This window comes from Choloepus didactylus, chromosome 13 (genome assembly GCF_015220235.1).
Source record: "Choloepus didactylus isolate mChoDid1 chromosome 13, mChoDid1.pri, whole genome shotgun sequence".
In the NCBI taxonomy this organism is placed as follows: domain Eukaryota; kingdom Metazoa; phylum Chordata; class Mammalia; order Pilosa; family Megalonychidae; genus Choloepus; species Choloepus didactylus.
Window position 1 is genome coordinate 53,018,836 of NC_051319.1, and position 25,956 is coordinate 53,044,791.

General features: G+C 41.2%; 1 protein-coding gene and 1 pseudogene across 4 annotated transcripts in view; one reads left to right on the forward strand and one right to left on the reverse strand.

Moving 5' to 3' along the window:
- The window catches only part of MCC (MCC regulator of WNT signaling pathway), a 621,876-nt gene that overhangs the window by 216,283 nt on the left and 379,637 nt on the right, over positions 1 to 25,956 (reverse strand). The window contains exon 1 of one of the 4 annotated variants that reach the window (XM_037800702.1): positions 16,536 to 16,643. The exons of the other annotated variants lie outside the window; for them this stretch is intronic. The gene's annotated coding sequence lies outside the window, so the exon portion shown is untranslated. Of the gene's footprint in view, positions 1 to 16,535; positions 16,644 to 25,956 lie in introns of those variants that run through there. 4 annotated transcript variants of the gene reach the window in all.
- Positions 724 to 4,601, forward strand: LOC119508365 (annotated as a pseudogene).

Below are 25,956 nucleotides of genomic sequence, written 5' to 3' on the forward strand. Positions count from 1 at the left end.
CACTGCAGGAGCTCTGATCGCCACTGCTGCTGGAGCCAGGATGTCCCGGGGGGCCCAGCAGGCCACTCCACCCCAAGACGGGGTCACTTGGCAGCCACCCTGTTCACAAACAAGACTGGCAAATTGTGCACTGCAAAGAGCAGTGGAAGACTCCAAGCGGCAGGGGGCTCCAGGCTGCAGGTTCACCAGAAGCAGCAGCTGCAGAGGGTCAATGTTGGTGGAGGGCAGGGCTGCCAGGGCTGGAGTAAGGCTCCTGGCTCCCTGAGGTGCACCACACCAAGCTGTATTCCACCGTGCCAGAATGGAGGGATGTGTCTTCAGCCTCAGCTCTGTGTAAACCAAGGACAAAGGGCAAAGCCTGTGAGACAACAGCCACCTAGGATGCCTTGTCCACTGCAGTTGTTGGCGGATAGGGCCCCAGGGCTGCTTCCTCCTGGGCTCCTCCTGAGCAAGCAACAAAACATACTTCATCCAAGAAGGCAGATTCGCTACCATGAGTCAGTCCCCTGGCCCGGATGACATTGACCTCAAGTTGAAGCCTTCAGTAGGAATCTCCCAGCAGATATATTCCCAGGTGATGCCCCTTTCCTCACAGAATGTGATGATTCCTTGCAGCCAAACCCAGGAATATGTGATTAAGCCCAAGTACTTTCCATCCCAGAAGGGGATTTCGGGACTGCAAGCCACTGCACTGAGGTTCGTTCCCTCTAAGATACGGGCAGGATGAAGTCATGGCACCTTTTCAGTTGCCGCATCAAGGTGTTCTTTACTCCTGGCATCTGTAAACTGACCTGCACCAAGGGCAGCTGTTAGAACAGCTGTGAGAAGGGGAGCACGACCACTCTCATTGGTGAGAATGGTCACGCTGCCAAGACCCTGACAGCCACCAACTTCCGAGGGCTGATTTGCCATCTTCCATGTATGAACAGCAGCCAGTGCAGTTCAAGGGACAAATGCCAGTGCCTCCACATTTCACAGGGAAGCTTTTCCGATTCTGGTCCAAGATACCTGTGGCCTAAACTTTATCAGCATTCCCAACAGTCAGGCAAGACACTAGGAACTGTTCATTCTACACATACTTTGCCTCTGACCACCATGACAATGCCAAGAAAGAATCAAAGTGAAATTTCCTCCAAACATAGTAAATACCCATGTGAAGCATCCTTCTGAGGCTCCAGACCAGATACATCAGGTTTTAAGAACTGATGGTCTGACAGGCCAGAAGGTAAAAGAAGCTCAACCAGACCAACCCCAGATCTCTTACCAAGAGCCTCCTACCCAGAAGAGCCAGACAGTACATTCCACACGCTCCCATCAGCAGGTCATTCCTCACATCTATCCCGTGGCTGCTGAGATGCAGCTCGGTCACAGCGTGGCAAAGCGCTCACTGGCCTTTCAAAGCAAGAAGACGGCTGTGGAATTGTGGGTACCTTCTGGGGCTTTAACAAATGCCAGAAATGCCCCAAGAAGCCATCTTATCATGGATATAACCAAATGGCAGAATGTCTGCAAGGTTAGAAGTGGGTCAACAACACTTTTTTTGTCAATATATTAATGAACACCAGCTAGAAGGTATGTACCTAATGGTGAGTGTTTGAATACCATGGGCAGCTATAGAGGTACCTGCAAAATGGGATTTGGGCTGGGTGCTACCTTTCCAAGTTGCATCCCAGATGACCCCATGATCCCTGAGGAGAAAGGGCCCTGCTACCAACTTGTCAGTTCCAGAAGGCAGTGTATGCACCCTCGGTCTGTTCAGCTCACCAAGCAGCTCTGTGGCTGTAGTGTGGGCAAGGCCTGGGGCCTGCACTGTGAGAAATGCCCCCTTCTAGGCACAGCCACAGAAGAGCCAGTGGAGGCTGTGACCTTCCCCTGGGAACATGGGCCAGGAGTGGCGGGGCCAGAAGTGGCAACTGTGCCCTCTGAGAAGGATATAGATTCATTGGATCAAGAGAAAACCAAACTTGAGCCTGGTCAGCCTCAGCTCTCTCTCCAGGCATTTCAAGTATTCACCTGTATCCACAATTTCCAGTAGTGATTGAAAAAACATCACCTCCTATGCCTGTAGAAGTAGCTCCTGAAGCTTCTACATCAAGTGCCAGCCAAGTGACTGCACCTACTCAAATAACTGAAATCAGTGACTGTACTGTGCACCCTGATATTGGTGGAGCAGACATTGCATTAACCTGCTGGTGGGGTATATTGGCATATGCAGTGAGGGTTACAGGTTCAGTGAGCAACAGAGGAAATGTGTTGATATCGATGAACGTGCTCAGGTTCAACACCTCTGCTCTCAGGGACGCTGTGAAAACACCGAAAGTTTCTTGTGCATTTGCTCAGCAGGATTTATGGCCAGTGAGGAAGTTACTAACTGTACAGATGTCGACGATTACCTGTGGCCTGCTGTGTGTAGGGAAGCATACTGTGTCAATATGTGGGGCCCTTTGGTGTGAATACTACAACAGCAGGTACCACATGACCTGGAGAGGCCATTGTGAGGATACTGATGAGTATCCGACTCCAAGTACTTTGTCCAGGTGAGCAGCGCATGAACTCTCCTGGCTCTTACCAACATGCTCCCTACACAGAAGGATTCCAAGGCTTGAATGCACAGTGCCTTGATGTGGACGAGTGCGTGGAGCTGAACGTCTGCTCAAATGGTACTTGTTCCAACCATGAAGGTTCTTACATGTGTTCCTGCCACAAGGGTTATAACCCAACTCTGAACTGCAAGCACTGTAAAGATATTGATGAATGTCAGCAAGGGATCTGTATAAATGGGTGGGTAAAAACACTGAAGGCTCCTTCAGGTGCACCCGTGAGCAAGGGTATCAGCTGTCTGCAGTGAAAGGCCAGTGTGAAGATACTGATGAATGCCAGCATGGTCATCTCTGCACTCATGGAGAGTGCAGGAACACAGAGGGCTCCTTCCAGTGTGTTTGTGACCAGGTTTACAGAGCATCTGCCCTTGGAGACCACTGTGAAGATATCAATGAATGCTTGGAGGACAATGGTATTTGCCAGGGAGGAAACTGCATTAATACTGAAGGGTCTTATGACTGCACTTGTCCTGACGGATTTCTGCTACATGATAGTAAAGGACATCAAGACATTACTGAATGTGAACAACCAGGGCTCTGTGGGTCTCATGGGGAGCGTGCAAACACAGCCAATTCTTTTCATCACTGTGTCTGCAGATGGCTGTACATGTGAAGATATTGATGAATGTGTAAACAACACTGTTAGTGACAGTCACGGGTATTATGACAATACTGCTGGCTCCTTCTGCTGTCTCTGTTATCAGGGCTTTCAAGCCCCAAAGGATGGGCAAGGGTGCATGGATGTGAATGAATGGAAACTGCTTAGAGGAGTGGGTGGTGAAGCCTTCTGTGAAAACGTAGAAGGGTCCTTCTGTGTGTGTGCTTGCAAAAACCAGGGATACAGCCCCATGACTGGGCAGTGCCATTCCCAGGCCTCTGGAGATTTGGATGAAGATCAACCCAGAGAAGAAAAGAAAGAATGCTGCTGTAATCTAAATGATGCCAGTCTGTGATCTGTGCTGGTCTCCAATGTCACCAAACCGGAATGCTGCTATACCTCAGGTGCTGGGTGTGGTGATAACTGCAAGATCTTCCCCTGCCCTGTCTTGGGGACAGCTGAATTCACTGAAATGTGTCCTGAAGGGAAAGCTTTTGTCCCCCCTGGAGAATCCTCTTGCCACTTTGGTGGCCAAAAACTATAAAGATGCAGATTAATGCCTACTCTTTGGACAAGAAATCTGCAAAAATGGGTTCTGTCTGAACACCAGCCTGGGTATGAATGCTACCATGCAAAGGACATATTTTGATCCTGCTAAGTTGCAATGCTTTGATATGGATGAATATCAAGACCCCAACAGTTGTATTGATGGCTAGTGTATTAATATAGAAGGCTCCTATAATTGCTTTTGTATTCATCCAATGGTCCTGGATGCTTCAGAAAAAAGATGTATATGACAAGCTGAATCAAATGAACAAACTGAAGAAACCAATTCTACCAGGATCTGTGCTGGGAACATCTGAGTGATGAGTATGTTTGTAGCCCACTTTTTGTCAGCACGCAGGTGACCTACTAGTGCTGCTGTTTGAACAATGAGGCCTGGGGCATGCAGTGTGCCCTCTGCCCCCTGAAAGATTCAGATGATTATGCCCGGCTGTGTAACATCCCTGTTAGGGGATGCTTTGGTTGACTCTGGTGAGCAGTATGCTTTAGAAGCTGATCCTAACTTCATTCAGGGCCACTTTTTAAATAGCTTCGAAGAGTTTCAGGCTGAGGAATGTGGCATCCTCAATGGATGTGAGAACGGCTGCTGTGTGAGGGTGCAGGAAGGTGTCCCTTGTGATTGTTTTGACGGGTATTACTTGGATATGGCCAAGATGACTTGTGTTGATGTAAACGAATGTGATGAGTTGAACAACCAGATGTCTCTCTGCAAGAATGCCAAATGCATTAACACCAAAGGGTCCTGCAAGTGTTTGTGTCTGCCAGGCAATGTTCCTCCTGATAAGCCAAACTACTGCACCCCAGTAAACACCACCTTGAATTTAGAAAGACATGACTAGGAGTGAAAGAGGATCTACATAACCTAAACCCATATTCTCTTCACTGTGTAAAGGGAAAGGGAGAAATAAATGTATTATACTTGAGACACTGTGCCTGACCCAGAATGTTGGAAATATGGAGCCAGCATGGAGTTGTGCATCCTTAGAAGAGAATGAGAGGATTTAGTATGAGCCTGGCTGGTGTGACAGACCAGATGAACAATTCTCTGAAAAACCAGTATATACGGTCTGTTCACGTGTAAAATTCAGTGGGAAAGAGGTGGAACAGTGCTGTTATTTAAAATAGAAGGTTGTATTATTCTTTTGTGTTGTTTTTACTATTACTTTTAAATGGGGGGGGAAATATTTTATAGATTTTTCATTTTTTAGTTGTGCAGTTCCTTGACTACTGTTTTTTTTTTTTTCAGAATTCTTTAATCTCAAGTGCAAAGTCTTTGATAAAATATTGTTAAACTGCATTACAAAGATTTGTTACACAGGATTATGCTATTTGTGATATGAAGCATTTAAAAAATTCTAATTGTCTGCCCTATGGAGCAGACAGTGATTTTGTTCCAAAAGTTTTATACACATTTGGAGAAATGTACTTTATATTTACAGTGTATTGTTTGGTTTTACTGTCCATTCTTAGCCAAGCTGCTAGTAGGCCTCAACTGGATCCCTTTCCTACACTGAAATGGAAGAACTAATGGAGCTTACATTAGTATAATACTGTATAAAATACACTCAGCAAACTATTGGTTCCCAAAATATTTAACATTGCCTGTTACAACAAAATAAATCACCATTTTTTTAGAAAAAGAAAAAAATTCCATTTACAATGCCAACTAAGAATCAAATATCTAGTAATAAATTTAACCAAGGATGTGAAGGAATGGTACAAGAAAAACTACAAAACACTGCTGAAAGAAATCAAAGAAGACCTGAATATGGAAGGACATTCCATGTTCATGAATTAGAAGATTAAATATTAAGATGTCAATTCTGTCCAAAGCAATGAAAGAGTCAACACAATCCCAGTAAAAATTCCAAGCACCTTTTTGCAGAAATGGAAAAGCCAATCATCAAATTTATATAAAAGGATAAAGGGCCCTGAATAGCCAAACCCATCTTTAAAAGAATGAAGATGGAGGACTCACACTTCCCGATCTTAAAACTTATTACAAAGCTACAGTAATCAAACCAGCATGTTACTGGCACAAGGACAGACATACAAACTAATGGAATCAAATTGAGTGTTCAGATACAGACCTTCACTTCTATGGCCAATTGAGTTTTCACAAAGGTGTCAAGTTTACTCAATGGGAAAAGAACAGTCTCTTCAACAAATGGTTCTGGGTAACCAAGATCTCCTTAGGCAGAAGAATGAAGGATTACTCCTATTACACACCATATACAACAATTAACTCAAAATGGACCACAGACCTAAATATAAGAACCAGAACTAAAAACTCCAGAAGAAAATACAGAGAAGCATCTTCAGAACCTTGCACTGGGCAACTGGTTCTTAGACTTTACAACAAAAGTAGAGCAACAAAAGGAAAAACAGTTGCCTGGGACTACGTCAAAATTAAAAGTTTTTGTGCAAAAGACTTAATCACGAAAGTAAAAAGACAACCTATACAATGGGAGAAAATATTTGAAAACCACATATCTGATAAGGGTTTAATACTCAGAATATTTAAGGAAATCCTACAATTCAATAACAAAAAGAAAAACAACACAATTTAAAAATGGGTAAAAGACATGAATAGACAGTTCTTCAAAGAAGATACATAAAGGCCACAAAAACATGTGAAAAGATGCTCAACAACACTAGGCATTAGGGCAATGCAAATCAAAACCACCATGAGATACCATTTCACACCCATTAGGATGGCACTAATTAAAAACAATGAAAAATAAAAAGTGTTGGAGAGGATATGTAGAAAGAGTAATATTCATTGCTAGTAGAATGCAAAATTGTTTAGCTGCTATGAAAGACAGTCTGGCAGTTCCTCAGGAAGTTAAGTATAGAATTACCATATGATCCAGCAATCCCACTATTAGGTATATACCCCAAAGAATTGAAAGCAGGGGCTCAGACAGGTATTTGCACACTGATGTTCACAGCAGCATTATTCACAATTGTCAAAAGATGGAAACAACCCAAGTGTCCATCAACAGATGAATGAATACACAAAGGTGGTATATACATGGAATACTACTCAGCTTTAAAAAGGAATAAAGTTCTGATACATGTGACAACATGGATGAACCTTAAAGACATTGAATTGCGTGAAATAAGCCATACAGAAAAGGAAAAACATTGGATAATCTCACTTAAATGAAATAATTAGAATAAACAAATTCACAGAGTCAGAAACTAGAATACAGGTTATCAGGGGCTGGGGTGGACGTAGGGGGCAAGAAATGGGAGTTAATGCTTAATTAGTATAGTTTCTATTTGTGTTCATGGAAAAGTGTTCATAATGGTGGTGCTGATGGTAGTATAACACTGTGAATGTAATTAAACCACTGTATTATATACCTGAATGTGGTGAAAAGGTAATGTTAGGTGGCATATACATCACTAGAATAAAAGTTCCACAACAAAAAAAAAAAACCGCAGGACAGTATGGTACAGTACACTGAACCCTAATATAAACTATGGACTATAGTTAATAAAACAATTATAAAATATTCTCTCATCACTGTAACAAAGGTACCACATTAACGCAAAATGTTAATAATGGTGCTGGGTATATGGTAACTGTATTTTCTGCATGATTTTTCTGTAAACCTACAACTTCTCTAATAAAAAAAGGAAAAAAAATCAAGAATGTCTTATAAGCATACCTTAAAGTTAAAAAAAATTACTGACTGGCAAAAGGTATTTTCAACACATAACTGACAAAAGACAAGCTCATATAATGCATATATGAGAATTCATAAATCACTGATAAAAAGGCAAACAACTCAATAGATAAATGAGTAAAAAGAGACATGACAAAGGAGAGGCTAAACTTGCTTATAATTGTGCCTAAGAGTCTGGTCCCTGATGCCTCCTTGTTGCTCAGATGTGGCCTCTTTCTTTAGCTAAGCCAACTTGGCAGGTGAACTCACTGCCCTACCCTCTATGTGGGACCTGACTTCCAGGAGTGTAAATCTCCCTGGCAACAAAGGATATGATTCCTGGGGTTGACCTGGACCCAGTATCATGGGACTGAGAACATCCTCTTGACCAAAAAGGGGATGCAAAATGAAACAAAATAAAGTTTCAATGGTTGAGAGACTTCAAATGGAGTTGAGAGGTCACTCTGATAGGCATTCTTATGCACTATATAGACATCCCTTTCTAGGTTTTAGTGAATTGGAATAGCTAGAAGTAAATACCTGAAACTATCAAAACTCCAACCCAGTAGCCTTGACTCTTCAAGACTATTGCATAACCATGTAGCTTACAAGAGGAGGCAATGTGATGGTGAAAACCTTGTGGAGCACATTCCCTTTACCCAGTGTATGGATGGATGAGTCAAAAAATGGGGACAGGGACTAAATGAAGACTGGGGGGTGGGGGTAGGGGGATGATTTTGGTGTTCTTTATTACTTTTGTTTTTTATTCTTATTTTTATTCTTTCTGGTGTAAAGAAAATGTTCAAAAATGGACTGAGGTGATGAAGGCACAACTATATGATGATACTGTGAACAGCTGATTGTACACCATGGATGACTGCATGGTATGTGAATATATCTCAATAAAACTGAATTTTAAAAAAAGACACGAACACGTATTTGACAAAGACAAAAGTCATATAGCAAATAAACATTAGTGATTATTGAAATACAAACCAAGACTGCAACGAAATACCATTTTATACCCATTCCAATAGCAAACATCAGTAAGTCTCACAATATAAAGCATGACGAGAATGAGGATCAAGAGGATCTTTTATATACTGGCATAACCACTTAGGAAGATAGCTGGATATTGCCTGGTAAAGTTGAAGATTTATATACTCTAAGGCCAGCAATTTACTCCCACATATGCATCTAAGAAAACTCTTACACAAGTGTATCAGGAAAGATGGCAGCATAGAGAGGAGTGGAATTTAATCAGTCCCCTGCAACAACCAATAAACAACAAGGAGCGACTAGTAAATAACTTGGAACAACCGCTGGGGGACAACAATGACTGTCCATACATCGTATACCAACTTGGATTGGGGGGAATGCCTGAGATCGCAGCATGGAATCCGTAAGTAAATGCTGCAGAACCATGAGGAGAGCTCCCTCCCCTCACACACCACTGCAGGCTTTGCTGCAAAACCTCACTGTGGCAGAAACTAGCAGCACTCTCCGAGTGAGTGAATATAGCTCAGCTGAGTTCCAACTGGGGTTTTAATTAACAAATGCAGACTGCTGAATATAAGCTACAAACCCCCAGCAAGCAGGCAGAGGCTTTTAGTGATGACTGACCTTAAAGAACCAGAAGACTCATCTGTCCTGGGAGGGGGAGCCCAGAGGACTGGGTGTTACCTCTGGCTGACAAGTAAAACTGGGGGGCTGTGTACTGGCTCCAAAAGGGGGCTTTTGTCCCTTTTTCTTTCTCTCAACCTGAGGGGCTCAGAAGAAAGAGCCACAGCCATTTTCAATTCCCAGTGCTCTGACCCAGACAGGGGTGGAGATAGCAGTCAGAGAGACTATTCAAATGCAGATGATAACTCCCTAGGGGGTGTATCTTCCCTAAGAGTAAGGAGGTGGGGCCCAGCTTTCCCTTCAGAACCAGATCCCAGAACCTGGGGGAAAACAGCCAAAACAGAAACTAAGGAGGCCATACCTCCTTACACCACTCTGGATGGACAGGTTGACAGGTGCCACCTGCTGGGCAGGTTAGGAAAAGCACAGCAACTGGAAACCTCGCAGGAAAGCCTATCATTCCTTTAAGATACACCCTGAATATAACTCCATTCTGAGACCTGAACTGTTCTGGTCTGGGAAAATCTGATTGGGGTAACCAAGGAAACCAGATGCCTAGACAACAGAAAACTACAATCTATACTAGGAAAAATGAAGATATGGCCCAGTCAAAGGAACAAACTTACACCTCAATCAAGATACAGTTGACATATTGTTTCACTTTAAAGAAACAATTTATTTAAGATTTTCAAAGAAATATGCTAAATCAAATAAAAAACCAAATCCATGAGTTCAGGGAAGATATAACAAAAGAGACAAAGGCTATAAAGAAAACACTGGGCAAACATAAGGTAGAAATCGAAAGTTTGAAAAAACAACTGGCAGAATCTCTGGAAATGAAAGGCACAACACAAGAGATGTATGTATGTGGAGACATACAATGGCAGATCTCAAGAGGCAGAAGAAAACACTCAGGAACTGGAGAACAAGACACCTGAAATCCTACACAAAAAGAACAGATAGGGAAAAGAATGGAAAAATATGAGCAACATCTCAGGGAATTGAACGACAACATGAAATGCATGAATTTGTCTCATGGGTGTCCCAGAAGGAGAAGAGAAGGGAAAAGGGGCAGAAGCAATAATAGAGGAAATAATCAATGAACATTTCCTGTCTCTTATCAAAGACATAAAATTAAGGATCCAAGAAGCGCAGTGTACGCCAAACAGAACAGATCTGAATAGGCCTATGCCAAGACATTTAATAATCAGATTACCAGGTCAAAGATAAAGAAAGAATCCTGAAAGCAGCAAGAGAAAAGCTATCCATCACATACAAAGGAAGCTTATAAGACTACGTGCAGATTTCCCAGTAGAAACCATGGAGGCAAGAAGGAAGTGGTGTGACATATTTAAGATACTGAAAGAAAAAAATTGCCAACCAAGAATCCTATATCCGGCAAAACTGCCCTTCAAATATGAGGGAGAGTTTAAAATATTCTCTGACAAACAGACAATGACAGTTTGTGAAGAAGATACTTGCTCTACAGGAAATACTAAAGGGAGCACTACAGACAGATAGGAAAATACAGGAGTGAGAGGTTTGGAAAACAGTTTTGGGATATAGTAGCACAGCAATGTAAGTACACTGAACAAAGATGACTGTGAATATGGCTGGAAGAGGAAGGTTAGGAGCATGTGGGACACCAGGAAAGAGGAAAGATAAAGACTGGGATTGTAGAACTTGGTGAAACCTAGAGTGCTCAACAATTGTGATAAAATGTACAAATATGTTTTCACAAGAGGGAGAACAAATGAATGTCAATCTTGCAAAGTGTTGGTGGTATTGGGGAAAAAATACAATCAATGCAAAGTCGAGACTATAGTTAACTATAGTTAACAGAAACATTGTATTATGCTTCTTTTAATGTAACAAAGGCAATATACCAAAGCTAAATGCCTATAAGAGGCGGACATAAGAGAGGGGTATAGGGCTGTTGGCATTGTGTTGTTGTCTGACTCTTTTATTCTACTTTAGTTTAATTCTATCTTTCCTTTTGTTGCTTTTTAGCTGTCTTTTTTTTTTTTTTTCTGTTTTTCTTTTTCTTTTGTCTCTATACCTTCTTTGACTCTTCCTCCTTTGCGGAAGAAATGGAGTGGTCCTTATAGAGATAGTGGTGATGGTGGTGAATGCATAAATACATAACTATACAGGAAACCATCGATTGTTTACTTAGGACAGATAGTATGGTGGGTGAATAGAACCATCTTTAAAAAAAACACGGATTGATAAAGAAACCTTGAGGGCACTACATGGAGTGAAACAAGTCAGGCACATAAGGACAAATATTGCATGGTCTCACTGATATGAACTAATTATAATATTTAAACACATAGACATGAAATATAAGTTAACAGAATATAGAATGAGGCCGAACAATGGGGAGCGGTTGCTTATTATGAGCAGAAGGTTCAACTAGGTTGAACCTAAGTGTTTGGAAATGGACAGAGGTGATGGTAGCATGTTACTGTGAGAATAACTAACAGTGCTGAATGGTGTGTGAACTGGGTGGAAAGGGTGAGCTTAGAGTCATGTATGTCACCAGAAGGAAAGTTGGAGGTTAAAAGATGGAAATGTATAAAACAGTAAATCTTGTGGTGGACAATGCCCATGATTAACTGTACAAATATTAGAACTCTCTTTCATGAACTAGAACAAACTATGTACTACACTTATCAGTATATTAACATTCTTTCATCAACAGTAACAAATGTACTATACCAATACTATGAGTCAATGGAGGGTGGGTGGTTAGGGGTAAGGGAGGAATTGAGTTTTCTTTGTTGTCTTTATTTTTTTTCTGGAGTAATGAAAATATTATAAAAATTGGAAAAAATATTAATTATGGTGATGGATGCACAGCTGTGTGATGGTACCATGGGCAACTGATTGTGCACTTTGTATCTTTGGATAATTGTATGGTATGTGAACAATCGCAATAGAATTAAATTTAAAACAAAACAAAACAAAAACAACAAACAGTACATTAAAATTTTTAAAAGAAAGTGTACCAGGAGACATGAACAACAATGTTCGTAGCGGTACTACTTACAATAGTAAAAATCTAGAAATGCCCCAAATAAAAGAGAAAAATAAATTGTTGGTATATTCCCATGAAAGAATATTATAAAACAGTCAAAATAAACAAACCACAGCAGCATGTAGAAAATCTCAGCACATAAGTTTACAAAAGAAAAAAAAAAAAAGTCTTGAGAAACTACATAGAGAATAAATCCATTTGGAAAAGATTAAAAACAATAAAAACTAAACAACCTTTTAGGAATACAGTCGTGACAAAACCATTTCTGATGAAAGGAAGAATACATTTTGCACAAAATTCAGGAAAATGGCTACCCTGAGTCAGCTGTGCAGGACTACATAGGTAAAGGTAAATACTGTCACATTTTATTTCTGTATTGGGGGGGTGGGTTCACAAGTGTTAGTTGTGATTACTGAAATAAAATTGATAAAAGACAGCCATGCCTGGACCAGTAATGTGTTATATGACCTAAGGACTATGATTAATCCAATTCAGTGCATTGGAGGTCCAAAATTAAACAATAAACAAAGCCACAAGGAATACAGAACACTTTAAGGCCCTTCTCATAAAATCTATAATGCATACTGTAGTAAAATAAATAGCCAGTTTTCAAAGCAACGGGTGTATGGTTTATCTAAGGATCCTTGACTTGAAGTTCATGCACCTTGAATAGGATGTGCTGAATTCCCTGAAACTAGATACAAAATTGCATGTACATATTTTTTTCTGGGATTCTTGAAAAGGTTAAGAGTAAATGAATTTGAAGAGCCATTTCAGCAGGCACTGCTTATCATGGACCAAAGAAGAAACTCTCAGGATGGCCTCAGGGTGACTGCAAGCTGTGGGAAACACAGGTGGATGAGATAATTACTCCCCGGTGGTTGCCGACTTCCTGAAGAAAATGGCACCACAGTAGAGACGATGCACAGCCTGCCAAGACTGACCCCTCCTTACCCTCTCCATGTCTCCTAATTTACACAGGAACAAGTAACAGCATTGAAACATGCTGGTCTTTCTGAGGACAGTCCTGAATCCCAAGGGTGTATTTTCCTTACTTCTTCCAGGCAAAGGTCATTGATTTTCAAAGGTAAAAATGGACATATTACAGCAGTATATGCAACGATGCAAAAGAGTACTTTTATTTTTGGTTTTTGGTGCAACGTGTATAAGACACTACAATGATGGCTCCTAATGGGAGAGACGACATCTCATAAGCCTTGCTGAAAAGAAATTTTGCAATGGATAAATTGACAAAACAATCTACTTTTAATGTGAAATTTGGGAGGTGAAAAAAGACACTTAGATAAAACTTAAAGCCTAGCTATAGTGAAGACAATAAATATGATAGGCTACACAGAAGGTGTTGCAAATCAAATAGGAAATAATAAAAGGAGTGGGAAGATCATTATAAATGCATAGACTATGGGTAGAAAACATCATAAACCTGAAATTATGACAGAAAGGCTATCTTATACAAATATAACCTTGGTGGAAGGTATGAGCAATAGGAAGGTATATCTTGTTCAAAGAAGGCCAACTAGAGGAAATGGGAGAGGAGCTCTGTATGTCAAGATAACAACTTTGCAGTGGAACAATGTGTTGCTGTGGGAATATATTATGGACTGCTTGCTTCCACAGACTACCTCCTCATTAGAGCTCAGACTATACAAAGGAGGGTGGTGGCAGGGTTCCTTCCAAAACCAAGATGTTCTGGCTCAACCCAAAAATGTTTTCTCCCTTATTTAACTCCACAAATTCCATTTAGTTAGGCTGGAACTTGGGTTTGTATAGCAGATTGAGCTGACACAGAAAATCCCTTATCCATTTCAAACATACAGAAATGTTGGATAAAACTTAAGAAATTGAGGGGGGAGAAAACCCTACAAATTAGTCATAGCTAACCTCAGAAGTAAGAAACATCCATCTCCAGAAACGAAAAGGAATTTCAAAGATGGAGCAATGAGGGGGTTCAAGCTAGATGGAACCTCAAGGCCATTTATGTGACTCCAGGGATGTCTGTAGACCCTTAGCTGGTGGGGAACTGGCTTTGTGCTCCAAAAAGCCATGAGAGGGAGAGGGCATTTTTCAGGGTAAAACTTTAAATATATTTGCATTTCTTGAAAACACACTTGACACTGGAGTGGAAGAAGGGCAATGTGTGGCTAAGATTCTGCCATGGATAATCAGGAGGTTATTGGGAGTAAGGCAGCTTATTTGAGACCAAACAGTAATTCTTACGCTGAACATCTTACACACTGGGAAAAAAGCTCCCAAAGTATCCCTCTAAAATTAACTTGCCACCACAAATGCTAGGATTGGCAATTAGAAATTACTGGCCCACTGCAATCTAATACCCCAGCCCCTCCATAAATCTAGGGCCCCGAATTTGATGATGCTCTAATCCACAGCTCCTTACCGGTGAGGTGAAGACTCCAAGAATCAACTAACTTTTGTTTCTCCCCTTAGTTATGTGTTTTGCCAAACAAACTTTCTTGAGTTTCAGAGTCAATGCTTTTGACATTCTGAATTTTTGAACTTTTATTAAAGCTTTGAAGAAATGTGTCCCAGAATTTACTTCAATCCTTAATTTTTAGGTACTCCTGAACTTCAAAGTAAGAAATTTAATTATGCAGGACGGTTGGTTTAGTAAAGTGTTCATTAATGCCCAAGACACACATTCTTTTCTCTTTAAAAGGGGAAAGTCTTATTCTGCTAAAAGGACAGCTTGAACCAAGCAAATTTTTACACTCAAGCTAATTGCAACCAGGGGAGCCAGGAATGAAGCAGTTTCCTGTCAGGTCATCCAAGCCACACACCTTCAGGCAGGCTACACTCACTCCAGCCAGGAAAAGGGCAACAGCAGTGAGGCATGAACCCATAATCCCCATTCTCTTCATCTTTCCTCTCATTCCCTCCCAACCCTTACTGGCTGCCAACCCGTCCAAGTAAACAGCCTGAACAGGCTTGCTTTCTTTCTTCCCTGTCCCTGTGCAACCCCTACACCATTGCTCACTGCTCCCTTTAACCAAAGCCACCAAACATCTGCAGTCAGCCTTCCTTGCCGTAGACACCTCTGAACAAATTATAATGAACTGAATTTAGTGTTCAACTTTGCAAAAAGGAAAAAAAAAAAGAGTGTGTGTGTGTGTGTGTCTCAAAAACAACCGCCAGGTCCTAAGTGCACATGGAGCATCAATGGGAAATGATTTTTTACTCTTTCCTTTAAAAAAAGACCCACCTAATCCAAGCAGCCACTTCTTAATTTAAATTTGTATTTCTTGTTGAAAGCTATCTTATTCCTCTTATACCCACTCTTATATCTACTGTTTAAAAAAAAACTGAGGTAATTAACCAAAATCAACTCTCCAGGACTAATACTGTACACTGGGGTAGCTCCATTATTCGGTTTATTTTGAGAGGTTTTATCCAGCCACCACCAAGGGTAGATATAGAGAAGACATACTCATCTTTGTAGTTCCTTTTTAGACATGTTCACTTTTTGTCATTCAGGATATGCCTATAGGACATGTGGAGAGCATACAAAAACATACATGCGAACTCCGTCTGGTGTACAGCACACACACACACACACACACACACACACACACACACACACAGGGTATATTAGATTTCTAAAGCTGGGAACAAAACTTAAGGCAAAGAATACATAATTACCTTCTCTTCTTGGAAGTTAGTCACATTTCACTAGACCTCATGACTTTGCTCAATTTCTCCCTACTCTTTTACCTTTTACTTCCCCACCAGCCCCAATGCAGACAAGTTTCTCACGTTAAAAAAAAAAAAAATTGTAGTAAAATGCATGCACAACAAAATTTTCCATTTTAACTATTTTTAGGTGTACAACTACAAGGCATTAATCACATTCACAATGTTGTGCAACTGTCTCCACCATCCATTTCCAAAACCTTTCATCACGCCAAACAGAAACCATGCACCCATAAAAGTCTGCTACTTTTTTGAGTGGTATAGAAACCTCAAGACTTTTAAAATACATGGCACCTATAAAAGAACTGTGACTTGACATATTCTCAACCCTGTTTTTTCTCACCCACATAGCAATGCCTGTTCACCGCCAAGTTTAAAGGTGACTTTAAATTGTACCCAATTTGGCAAAATAGTATCTGACTGCTGGCTACCAGTAAAAAGTACAATGTTCCCCCTTTTCCTTTCAGAACTTTTGAGCTACCAAATCTTTTGGTGACCACCTGGCTCCGCGTTTGTACAGAGAAGCCCACATTCAGCCCCAGGGGCTGCACACAAGGAAAACAAGAGTTCACGCAATTCAGCTGTGGTCTCTTTCTCTCCCATGATGTGGAACCCACTCACGGCTCTGGCTGGGTTATGTCAGAAGCAGATGGGAACTGTAAGAGAGACCCCAGCTTCTAGGGTTTGCTCATGAAGGTTTGGGCTCCTACCTGGTCATGCACTGTCGTCCTCCTTCCCCCGGCATGGAGTGGAGTCTTAACTAATGGGAGAGGTGTGGGCGTGGCAGCAGCGGAGTTCAGAGGTTTGTCCTGCCACCGCCCATTCAGCAGTCTCTTAATGAACTCAGTGACTCAGCGTCCCCATCCCCCCACAGCCCTCGCATCTCACTCCTCTGGATCGCTGTGATGCCCATGTGACAGCACCACGTCTCCACCGAGACTAATCCCATATCAATAAGAGCTTTCAGCACGACCCAGACCAGATTACTCCGTCTCACAACCACTTTGCTGACCTTCCCGGGAGGCCACAGAATGCTCCCTGAGCACGGACTATTTACAGAAGAGTCGGACACAAGCCGAACGCTTGGTGTGATGATTTTGCTCCTCAAGTTCGTTGCTTTAACAAAACAACTCCGCAACCAATATTCCACCACTCAGCCAGGCGCTGTACCAGCCAACAGCATAAGAAAACTACACTGGATGTTACACAAACACAGATATAAAAATCACCCTTGAGTTCTATAAAATACTACCACATGACAGAGCATCATTATTAGGTCCACCACTCCTAATCACAAAATCAAAAGAATACAGATAAAGGCTGCATGCTACCCGACAGGTTAAAATGAGCTCCCAAACATCAGACTCATGGATTTTGCTACTAGATTTCTTTGCTGTAGATCCAGGACAAGTGAACATGGTATTTTATTTTCAGATTAATTTGAACTCAGCACAACGTATTTTACAGAAATGCTTGAAAATTAAGATTGTTTCTTAATTTTGTCAGTCCATTCTACACTGCTTCTTAACAGAGGTAAATCAAACTTGAGAACCAAACCCCAAGCACAGACCTAACCTCAGCCACTTTCCCATCTTTTCTCCCTGCTGTTTTACCCTGTTTCTAAAGTGGTTGGTACAAGAGAATCCCACAGCCTTCCTGAGCAGACAAGATAAATAAGAGGATTTTAAAGCCTACAAACACTGCCAAGCAGATAACTGGGTGTTTCCAGAGAACTGTTCCGCGCCTGGAGAGACAGTCTTAAGGTTTTGTGAGAACAGTTTGATCAGCATTACGGGTAAGAACAAGAATGCTAAGTCGTATATAAAATCATCACAAAAATTTTTCCAGCACTAAGTCATGATGCCAACCCAAGACATGAAGCTCTTACCACACAAAGTCCCCTTCTTCAGAGTGTGGGTAAAGACTATTTATCCTGAAATGACTTTTAGTTCTAAAACTGTAATGATAGTTATTCATTTAATGGCATTAAAATTTTAAAAATGCACCCAATAAAACATGTACTTTTCATATTAAAAGACTTAATGCTCAGTTTATTTCTCTGAGGAGCTGCCAGAGAACATCACAGAGGAGAAATACTAGGGGAGCAAGAGAGCAAGCCATGGGCTGCACAGCTATGGCTTCCAGGCAAAATAACGTGAGGGAAAAACATGGCTGACAAGAAGCCTCAGGAGAAATTAAGGAAGGGGGGGGGGGGGTCATTCCAAAGTTGCTCACAGTCCCCAAATTCTAATTATCAGAAAGGAGTGTAGTTCTAACTAGTTTCCAATCATAATTCCTTTTGCCATTTGTCAGATATTAGATCTCAAGTTCAGGGAGGATTAATTTGTAGCACTAAATTGCATCCATTTTAAAGCCTTGTATTTACATGTCACCATTGATATAAGCAAACATATAATAATAAAGAAAATATGCAAATACCTAGAAGGAGAAATGGAACCATCCAGTAACTTTCCCCTAAATTCAACACATGACAGGGCAGAACCAAGGAGTTTGGGGCTGGTTTCTGGTTTTACAGAAAAAATGGCAGAGAATTCCATCACCAAAGGTTGCTTCCCTCTTTTGGTTAAGGAGACAAGCAATCCAAATGCCAGTTTTTAGTCTTTTCCTCCTTTCCCTCTCTCCTGATCCCTGTCTGATTAGTATTTTCCTCAATGAGTTCCTATAACATGATAAATTTTATGTTGGCAAGGTTAGAACACTGTCTTCAGCTTTTACAGGAATGACTGAAATGAAACCGATACAGTGAAGACATCAGTACCTTACAGGGAATGTTAGTTTGAGATCCAGAGTAATTAACAGCTACAGTAATTAATGGGCAAAGAGTTGAACTTCTGAGTCTCAATCTCCTCAGCTATTACAAGGGTACTGCCTGACCTGCTTGCTAACTTTACAGGGCCGACCTGGTCCCTGTGAGGTCAGGAATGAGAATGTGGCTGTAAATCACAGAGAAGGTGAATTAAACAGGGCTGAGGAAACGAAGGCTGAGCCCCAGCTCTGCCATGTCCCTTGTGTGCTTCCCTTCCTCGTCTAGACTCAGTTGCCTCAGTGGTAAAATGTGGACAATCATACCTGCTCTACCTACCTGCCAGTGTCAACATGAAGCTAAAACAATGCTCTTGAAAGTAAATGCAACTTAAGATACTATCAGAGAGCACATTTTTTGTAAGGGCTTTCTAGCCAAAGACTATAAATTCTGAAAGTATTAATTGTTTGAAGCTTGAAAGAACATTTTAATATTGCCCCATAAGAAATATCTTACTTGCTTTAAATAAGGAAAATCTAAGAGTTTCGAATCAGTGGATTAGGGATGATGGCGGAAATGGAGAATTCCCCCAAAGATGACTATTGAGTCTAGAGCTAACGATATTAGTAAGGAACCTAAGTTGACACCATGCACAGACTAGCTTTGGAATCCAGCTCGGTTCTATGAAGCACCTGGAGGCACACCCCAGTGATGGGTCCTTCCTGTTGTTTCAGCCTGTGACCGTCTGCTCGGGCCTTGTCAGAGGTTGCCAAGACATGAATTCAGGGGTTAGAAGAACGGGCTTTGGAATCAGACTCGTGTTTGAGACCAGACTCCACTGCTTACTAGTTGTGCAACTCTTTACACCACAGTTTCCCCACTCATGAGATTGCTACAAGGATTAAGTGAGATAACAGTTGTTTAAGCACAGGGCCTGGTTCATGGGAGACATCTGATAAGTATTAGCTTTTTTTTTTTTTTTTTTAATTAACATTAATATAGTGCAGTGAGAGAGACACATAAAGGCTTTTATTGGAGCTGGGTCCAGCAGCACCCACCTTACGTTTGGGAGGCAGCGTTTCTAGAGGAACTGAATCACAGAGAATGGCTCTAATAAAAAGGTTGTTCTTGCAAAAAGATCCTTCATTTTCATCTGTCTGTCCCATGTAGTTATCCAGCACCTACTGTGACCATAACACTTTACAAAATGATTCCCAGCAGGACTCCCTTGTATAGAGGTTTTTCCTAGGGCACTTAAAATATGAGCTCATTTACCAAAGTTATACCCACCCAACTTCTCAGGGTTACACATACTGGGTGAAATGAGGCATAGCTATAGTTCATTCTGATGCTAGCTAGGAAAAACAGCTTAAAAGAAACACAGCTATAAAATAAACCTCAACATAATGACCTTTGGTAACACAATAAAAAATCTTTCCCCTAGTGGCCACAGTAGAGCAGTTTGTTAAATGAGGTCCCTATTCTCAACAGCAAAGGTGGAGCCTGAGATATTTCAGATTTTAATCGTGTTTGACTTCATCTTTCTTTTGAAGGAGAGAATTTACCTGGCCAAATACTTACTCATAGGCAATATTTGCTTAGCCAAGGTAGCATAGATAATAAGCCTGCACTTTCCACTTTGTACTACGATTCCAGCTTCCTCTCTGTGGTAGTTTGGAGCTTGTGTACCCCAGAAAAATATGTTCTTAAACCTAATCCATTCCTGTGGGTGTGACTCCATTGTAAGTAGGACTTTTTGATAAGGTTACTTCAGTTAAGGTATGACCCACCTCAGTCAGGATAGGTCTTACTCCAATTACTGGAGTCCTTTAAAAGTGGAATAAAATTCAGACAGACAGAGAGAAAAAAGCCACAGGAAGCAAGAAGCTGAAGGCCAGCAGAACCTGGAAGAGAAGGGAAAGGCTGCCATGTGCCTTGCTCTGACAGAGGAGTCCAGGATGAAGGATCACCAGCACCAGTCCTTGGGAAGAAAGCATCGCCTTGATGAGGCCTTGATTTGGACTTCTAGCCTCAAAACTGTGAGCCATTAAATTCCCATTGCTTAAGTCGACCCACTGCATGGTATTTGCTTGAGCAGTGAAGCAAACGGAAACATTCTCCATTCTATCTTTCAAGTTGACCTGCTCCTAGTGGTCAGATGAGCTAATATGTATGAAGTAGAGACACAGCGAAAGTGAGCTAGCCTGTGAGCTTTATTTTGAAAAGAGAAAACCTTTTGAGAAGGTACTTGATATCTACCTGTCCATTCTCCCAGGGACAAGACTAACTCCTTTCTACAAACTTCATTAATCTTATACAGAAGGGAAATCACCATCCTTTAAGAACAACCATGAGCTATTTATAGTTAAGTCTCTGGGACAGCTCTCACCTGTCTCAGGCTGCTGTACTGTATTTAAAAAAAAAAAAAGAAAGAAGAAGAAGAAGAAGAAGAAGAAGGACGACCAGTTCTTTGATAATGATGTTAGTAACTTTCTTCAACTAGGAGCTTTGAGCTAGGATAAGATTTTCATTCTCACCCAAAATATGAGGTGAAGAAACTGAACAAATCAAACTTTCTAACTGTAAGAGACAATCCCATTGCCGTGATCCAAGAACATAATACTAAGCTTTTAAGTGTACTAGAAACTAAGGCAGAAAGGAAGTCACAGGAAATTTATCTAACAAGAGCATGATGTAAAAAAGTAAAAACACCTTCATTTCTTAAAAGACTTGGTTCTTTAGAGACATCTCTCACCTGAGGAATTACAGAGGTTCCCACTACATTACCCAATGCCTCAACAGTGTGACCACAGAAATGCAGACATGGATTTCTTAATAATCTGGTATATATGATAACTCACTCTGAACTTCAGGGGCCTAACATTGAGGTCAGATTCTTAAGCAATTCTGTGGGGGGTTAGCAGATGTAGTACATGTCAGTATCCTATGTGGTCTAATTTCATCCAAAGACAGATCCTAAAATACTTCCAAGAATTGAACTGGTACAGACTGCTTCCTAAATCACCTTCCCTAAATATCATCTCTCACAACCAGGATTTTTATAGAAGCTATATATCAAACAGAGCAAGATTATATTCAGTATCAAGGGTCTGAGTTTTCCTGACAGGTTCTTACATTCCAAGATTCACGTTCTAAGCAATTCATTAATTCGCACATACAAAACTCATTCTGATTTTAGGGAATACTTGACATGTTTACCTAAAGTCATAAGAAACAGACTTATTAAAATGCCTAAGAAGTAGAGCTTCAAAAATTATTTTCATTCCCAAAATGATATTGCTCCCAATTGTCATATATCAATGGCTCCCCAATCATTCAAGTTCTGCCTAAGCCACACAACAGAAAATCAGACTGTGCCTGAGGCAATTCCACTGGGTGTCTCCAAATAGACCCCATAAAGACTACAAAGGAAATAGAGAGATGACAGAATGTATACACTTCATGTTAGACCTATCCTGATTTCCTTTAGGCTTTGGGTATATGACTACCTTTATGGCTGCAATATTTGTACTTTAAAGACTTAGCATAGATATTTCTTTTGGGAAGGTGTTTTACATTAAGTTGTCAAGCAAAAAGCAAGTTGTCATTTCTCATTCCACGACACCACTGCACTCAGAACAGTAAAGCAGCTGTTTCAAACTTCAGACTCTAACTCCTGGAGTCAGCTGACCCATTTCCCCCCTTCTTCCATGGCCATTCCCACAGGGAATTATCTACTCCCTGGGACACCACACTTTGGTCAGGCTCCTGTCACATTCATCTTACTTACTCTTCCAAAAAAAAAAAAACCCTCAAATTCAGCAAAGAAGAAAATAAATAAAAGGAATGGCTAACCTCTCTCTCTCTAGCTAAGCCACCTCGGCAGGTGAACTCACTGCCCTCCCCCCTACATGGGATGTGACACCCAGAGGTGTAAATGTCCCTGGCAACACAGGATATGACTCCCAGGGATGAATCTGGACCTGGCATCATGGGATTGATCTTCTTGATCAAAAGGGGGATGTGAAATGAAACGACATAAAGTTTCAGTGGCTGAGAGATTTCAAATGGAGTCAAGAGGTCACTCTGATGGACATTCTTATGCACTATACAGATAACACTTTTTAGGTTTTAATGTACTGAAATAGCTAGAAGTAAATACCTGAAACTATCAAACTCCAAACCAGTAGCCTTGACTCTTGAAGGTGATTGTGTAACAATGTAGCTTACAATGGGTGACAGTGTGATTGTGAAAACCTTGTGGACTGCACTCCCTTTATCCAATGTATGGATGGATGAGTAGAAAAATGGGGACAAAAAAAACTAAATGAAAAATAGGGTGGTGAGGGGGATGATTAGGTGTTCTTTTTTTTTTTTTTTTTTTTTTGAAATAAATTCAAAGTTATAGGAACAGTAGCAAAAACAATACTAACCCCATACACGGAATTCCATCATACCCTGACCCCCTCCCGATAGCTCAATCCACCAACTTTAACATGCTGTCACATCGCTATCTTTCCCTCACTCCCTATCATCCACCATCTCTTGCTCTGTCTTCTGAACATGAGAGCTAGCTGCACACATCCTTGAACATATACTATGATTCACGTATACACTTCCCATGAACAAGAACATTCTTTTATGCATTCCCATTAAGCACGGCTAAGAAGTACAAGAGATTCAACAATGATACAAAGCTTACATTCTATATTTCCTTTTCCTTATGTCTCAACTATGTCCCTTTGAGCCACCTGTCCTCCATCCTCCAATCCCATCCAAGCTCATCCTTGGCATTCAATTGTCATCTATTTAGACTTTTTTTTTTTTTTTTCAATTGTGGAAACAGATATACAGCCTAAATCTTCCCATTCCACCCCCTCCCTAGCCTTCCATTAGTGGGATTAATCACATTTAGAATGTTGTAATGCTCTTTCCCACCATCCATTACTAGAAATTTCCCTTCACCTCAAACAGCAACCCCACACTCATTTCTTAACTCCCCATTGCCCCTTCCCCCATTTCTCTTAACCCAAACTCTACTTTTCATCTCTATGGTTATATTCTCTGATAATTTCTTTGTGTTTACTGTGGGGCTTAAAATTAACCTCTTAAATCCATATCAATCTTGCTTTTCTTTGATACCACCACCACTTCAATAGGACACATAAACTATGTTCCTATACTCCTCCATTCCCCCACCTTTATATAGTTGTCTAAAATTACATATTTTACATTGAGTTCAAAACCACTGATTCGTCATTAGAGTTTGTGTAATTTATATCATGTAGGAAGTAAATAGTGGAGTTACAGTTCAAAAATTATTGACTTCTATTTGTATTCCATTGTGGTTGGACAATGTGCTTTGAGTATATTCAATTTTTTTTTTTTTTAAATTTATTGAGGCTTGTTTTATGTCCCAGCTTATGGTCTCTTCTGGAGAAAGATCTGTGATCACTAGAGAAAAATGAGCGTCCTGGTGATTTGGGATGTAAGGTACTATATATGTCTGTTAAAATTATATCTCTTCCTCCTTTCTTTGTTTCTCTGTTGCTAGGGCTCCCTTTAGTATCTGAAGTAGGGCAGGTTTTTTATTGGCAAAGTCTCTCAGCATTTGTCTGTGAAAAATTTAAGCTCTCCCTCAAATTTGAAGGAGAGTTTTGCTGGATCAAGTATTCTTGGTTGGAAATTTTTCTCTCTCAGAATTTTAAATATGTCATGCCACTGCCTTCTCGCCTCCATGGTGGCCGCTGAATAGTCACAACTTAGTCTTATGCTGTTTCCTTTGTATGTGGTGAATTTCTTTTCTCTTGCTGCTTTCAGAACTTGCTCCTTCTCTTCAGTATTTGAGAGTCTGATCAGAATATGTCTCGAAGTGGGTTTATTTGGATTTATTCTATTTGGAGTTCGCTGGGCATTTATGCTTTGTGTATTTATATTGTGTAGAAGGTTTGGGAAGTTTTCCCCAGCAATTTCTTTGAATACTCTTTCTAGACCTTTACCCTTCTCTTCCCCTTCTGGGACACCAATGAGTCTTAAGTTTGGATGTTTTATTTTATCTATCGTATCCCTGAGATCCATTTTGATTTTTTCAATTTTTTTTCTCCATTCTTTCTTTTGTTCTTTCATTTTCTGTTCTGTGGAGTTCTAGGACACTGAGATGTTGTTCAGCTTCCTCTAGTCTTGTATTGCGAATATCCAGAGTCTTTTTAATTTGGCCAACAGTTTCTTTTATTTCCATAAGATCTTCTATTTTTTTATTTACTCTTGCAATGTCTTCTTTATGCTCTTCTAGGGTCTTCTTTATGTCGCTTATATCCTGGGCCATGGTCTGCTTGATGTCCTTTAAATCCTTTGCCATGTTTTCGTTCCTCAACTGTAGTTCTTTGATTAATTGTGCGAGGTACTGTGTCTCCTCTGATATCTTGATTTGTGTGTTTGGAGTTGGATTCTCCATATCGTCTGGTTTTATCATATGCATTAAGATTTTCTGTTGTTTTTGGCCTCTTGGCATTTGCTTTGCTTGATAGGGTTCTTTCGAGTTGCAAAAAAAAAATACCAATCTAATTTTTCAGAAACACAGTTTGGTGGTGTACACTTTAACTAACCAGCAGATAGCGTCTGTGAGTCACCTATACCCCTCAAGTCAATTCTCAACCTTGTCCCCACAGTGTGTGGGGAAATGATTCTTGTGGGGTTCAGTTGGAGAACTCAGTTTGGGTGTGTTGCTGGAGCCGTCCGCCCTGAATGTGGGGAGTGTGTACGGGTGGCCAGGGAGGAAGGACAGCTTTAATATTCAAATCCCCCAGGTTCCCGGAGATTCAAGGCCGCTGCAAGAGTCTAAGCCTTCATTTCATTTCAGCCCCAGACCCTCTCTCTCAATGTCCCACAAAGCACCGGACTTGGTGTAGTGTCCCTGGGTTCTCCAAGTGGGTCCCCCCGCCCAGCCGCGATCCTCCAGGACCTCTGCCGAGGGAATGCCGTGCTACGTCATCAGTGTGTGCCATCTCTCAAGGGAAGCCCCGGGCCACCGGGCCGTGCAGGGGCGCTTTCAGCCTGATGCAAAGATGGCCGAACGGGGCGTCTCCACACCCCCCTCCTCACAGTTCCTCCTTCCCAGCTCCGGGACAACTGGTGGGGCTCTGGGCTGTGGGCACGGCCCCAGGCAGGAGTTTATCCAGCCCTCCGGGGAGCCAGCTGCTAGCCGCGAGGTTTCTTTCTGCTTCCAGCTCTCCCCTCCATTCCCCCGGCCCCAAGGGTATCTGCAGCGGGCTATCTTCCAGGCCAGATGCTGAGAGGCTGGCCCAGCCCCCTCTTGCTGTGTTTTATTGCGTGGTTCCCACTATCGCAACTGCAGCCGCTCCTGGGCT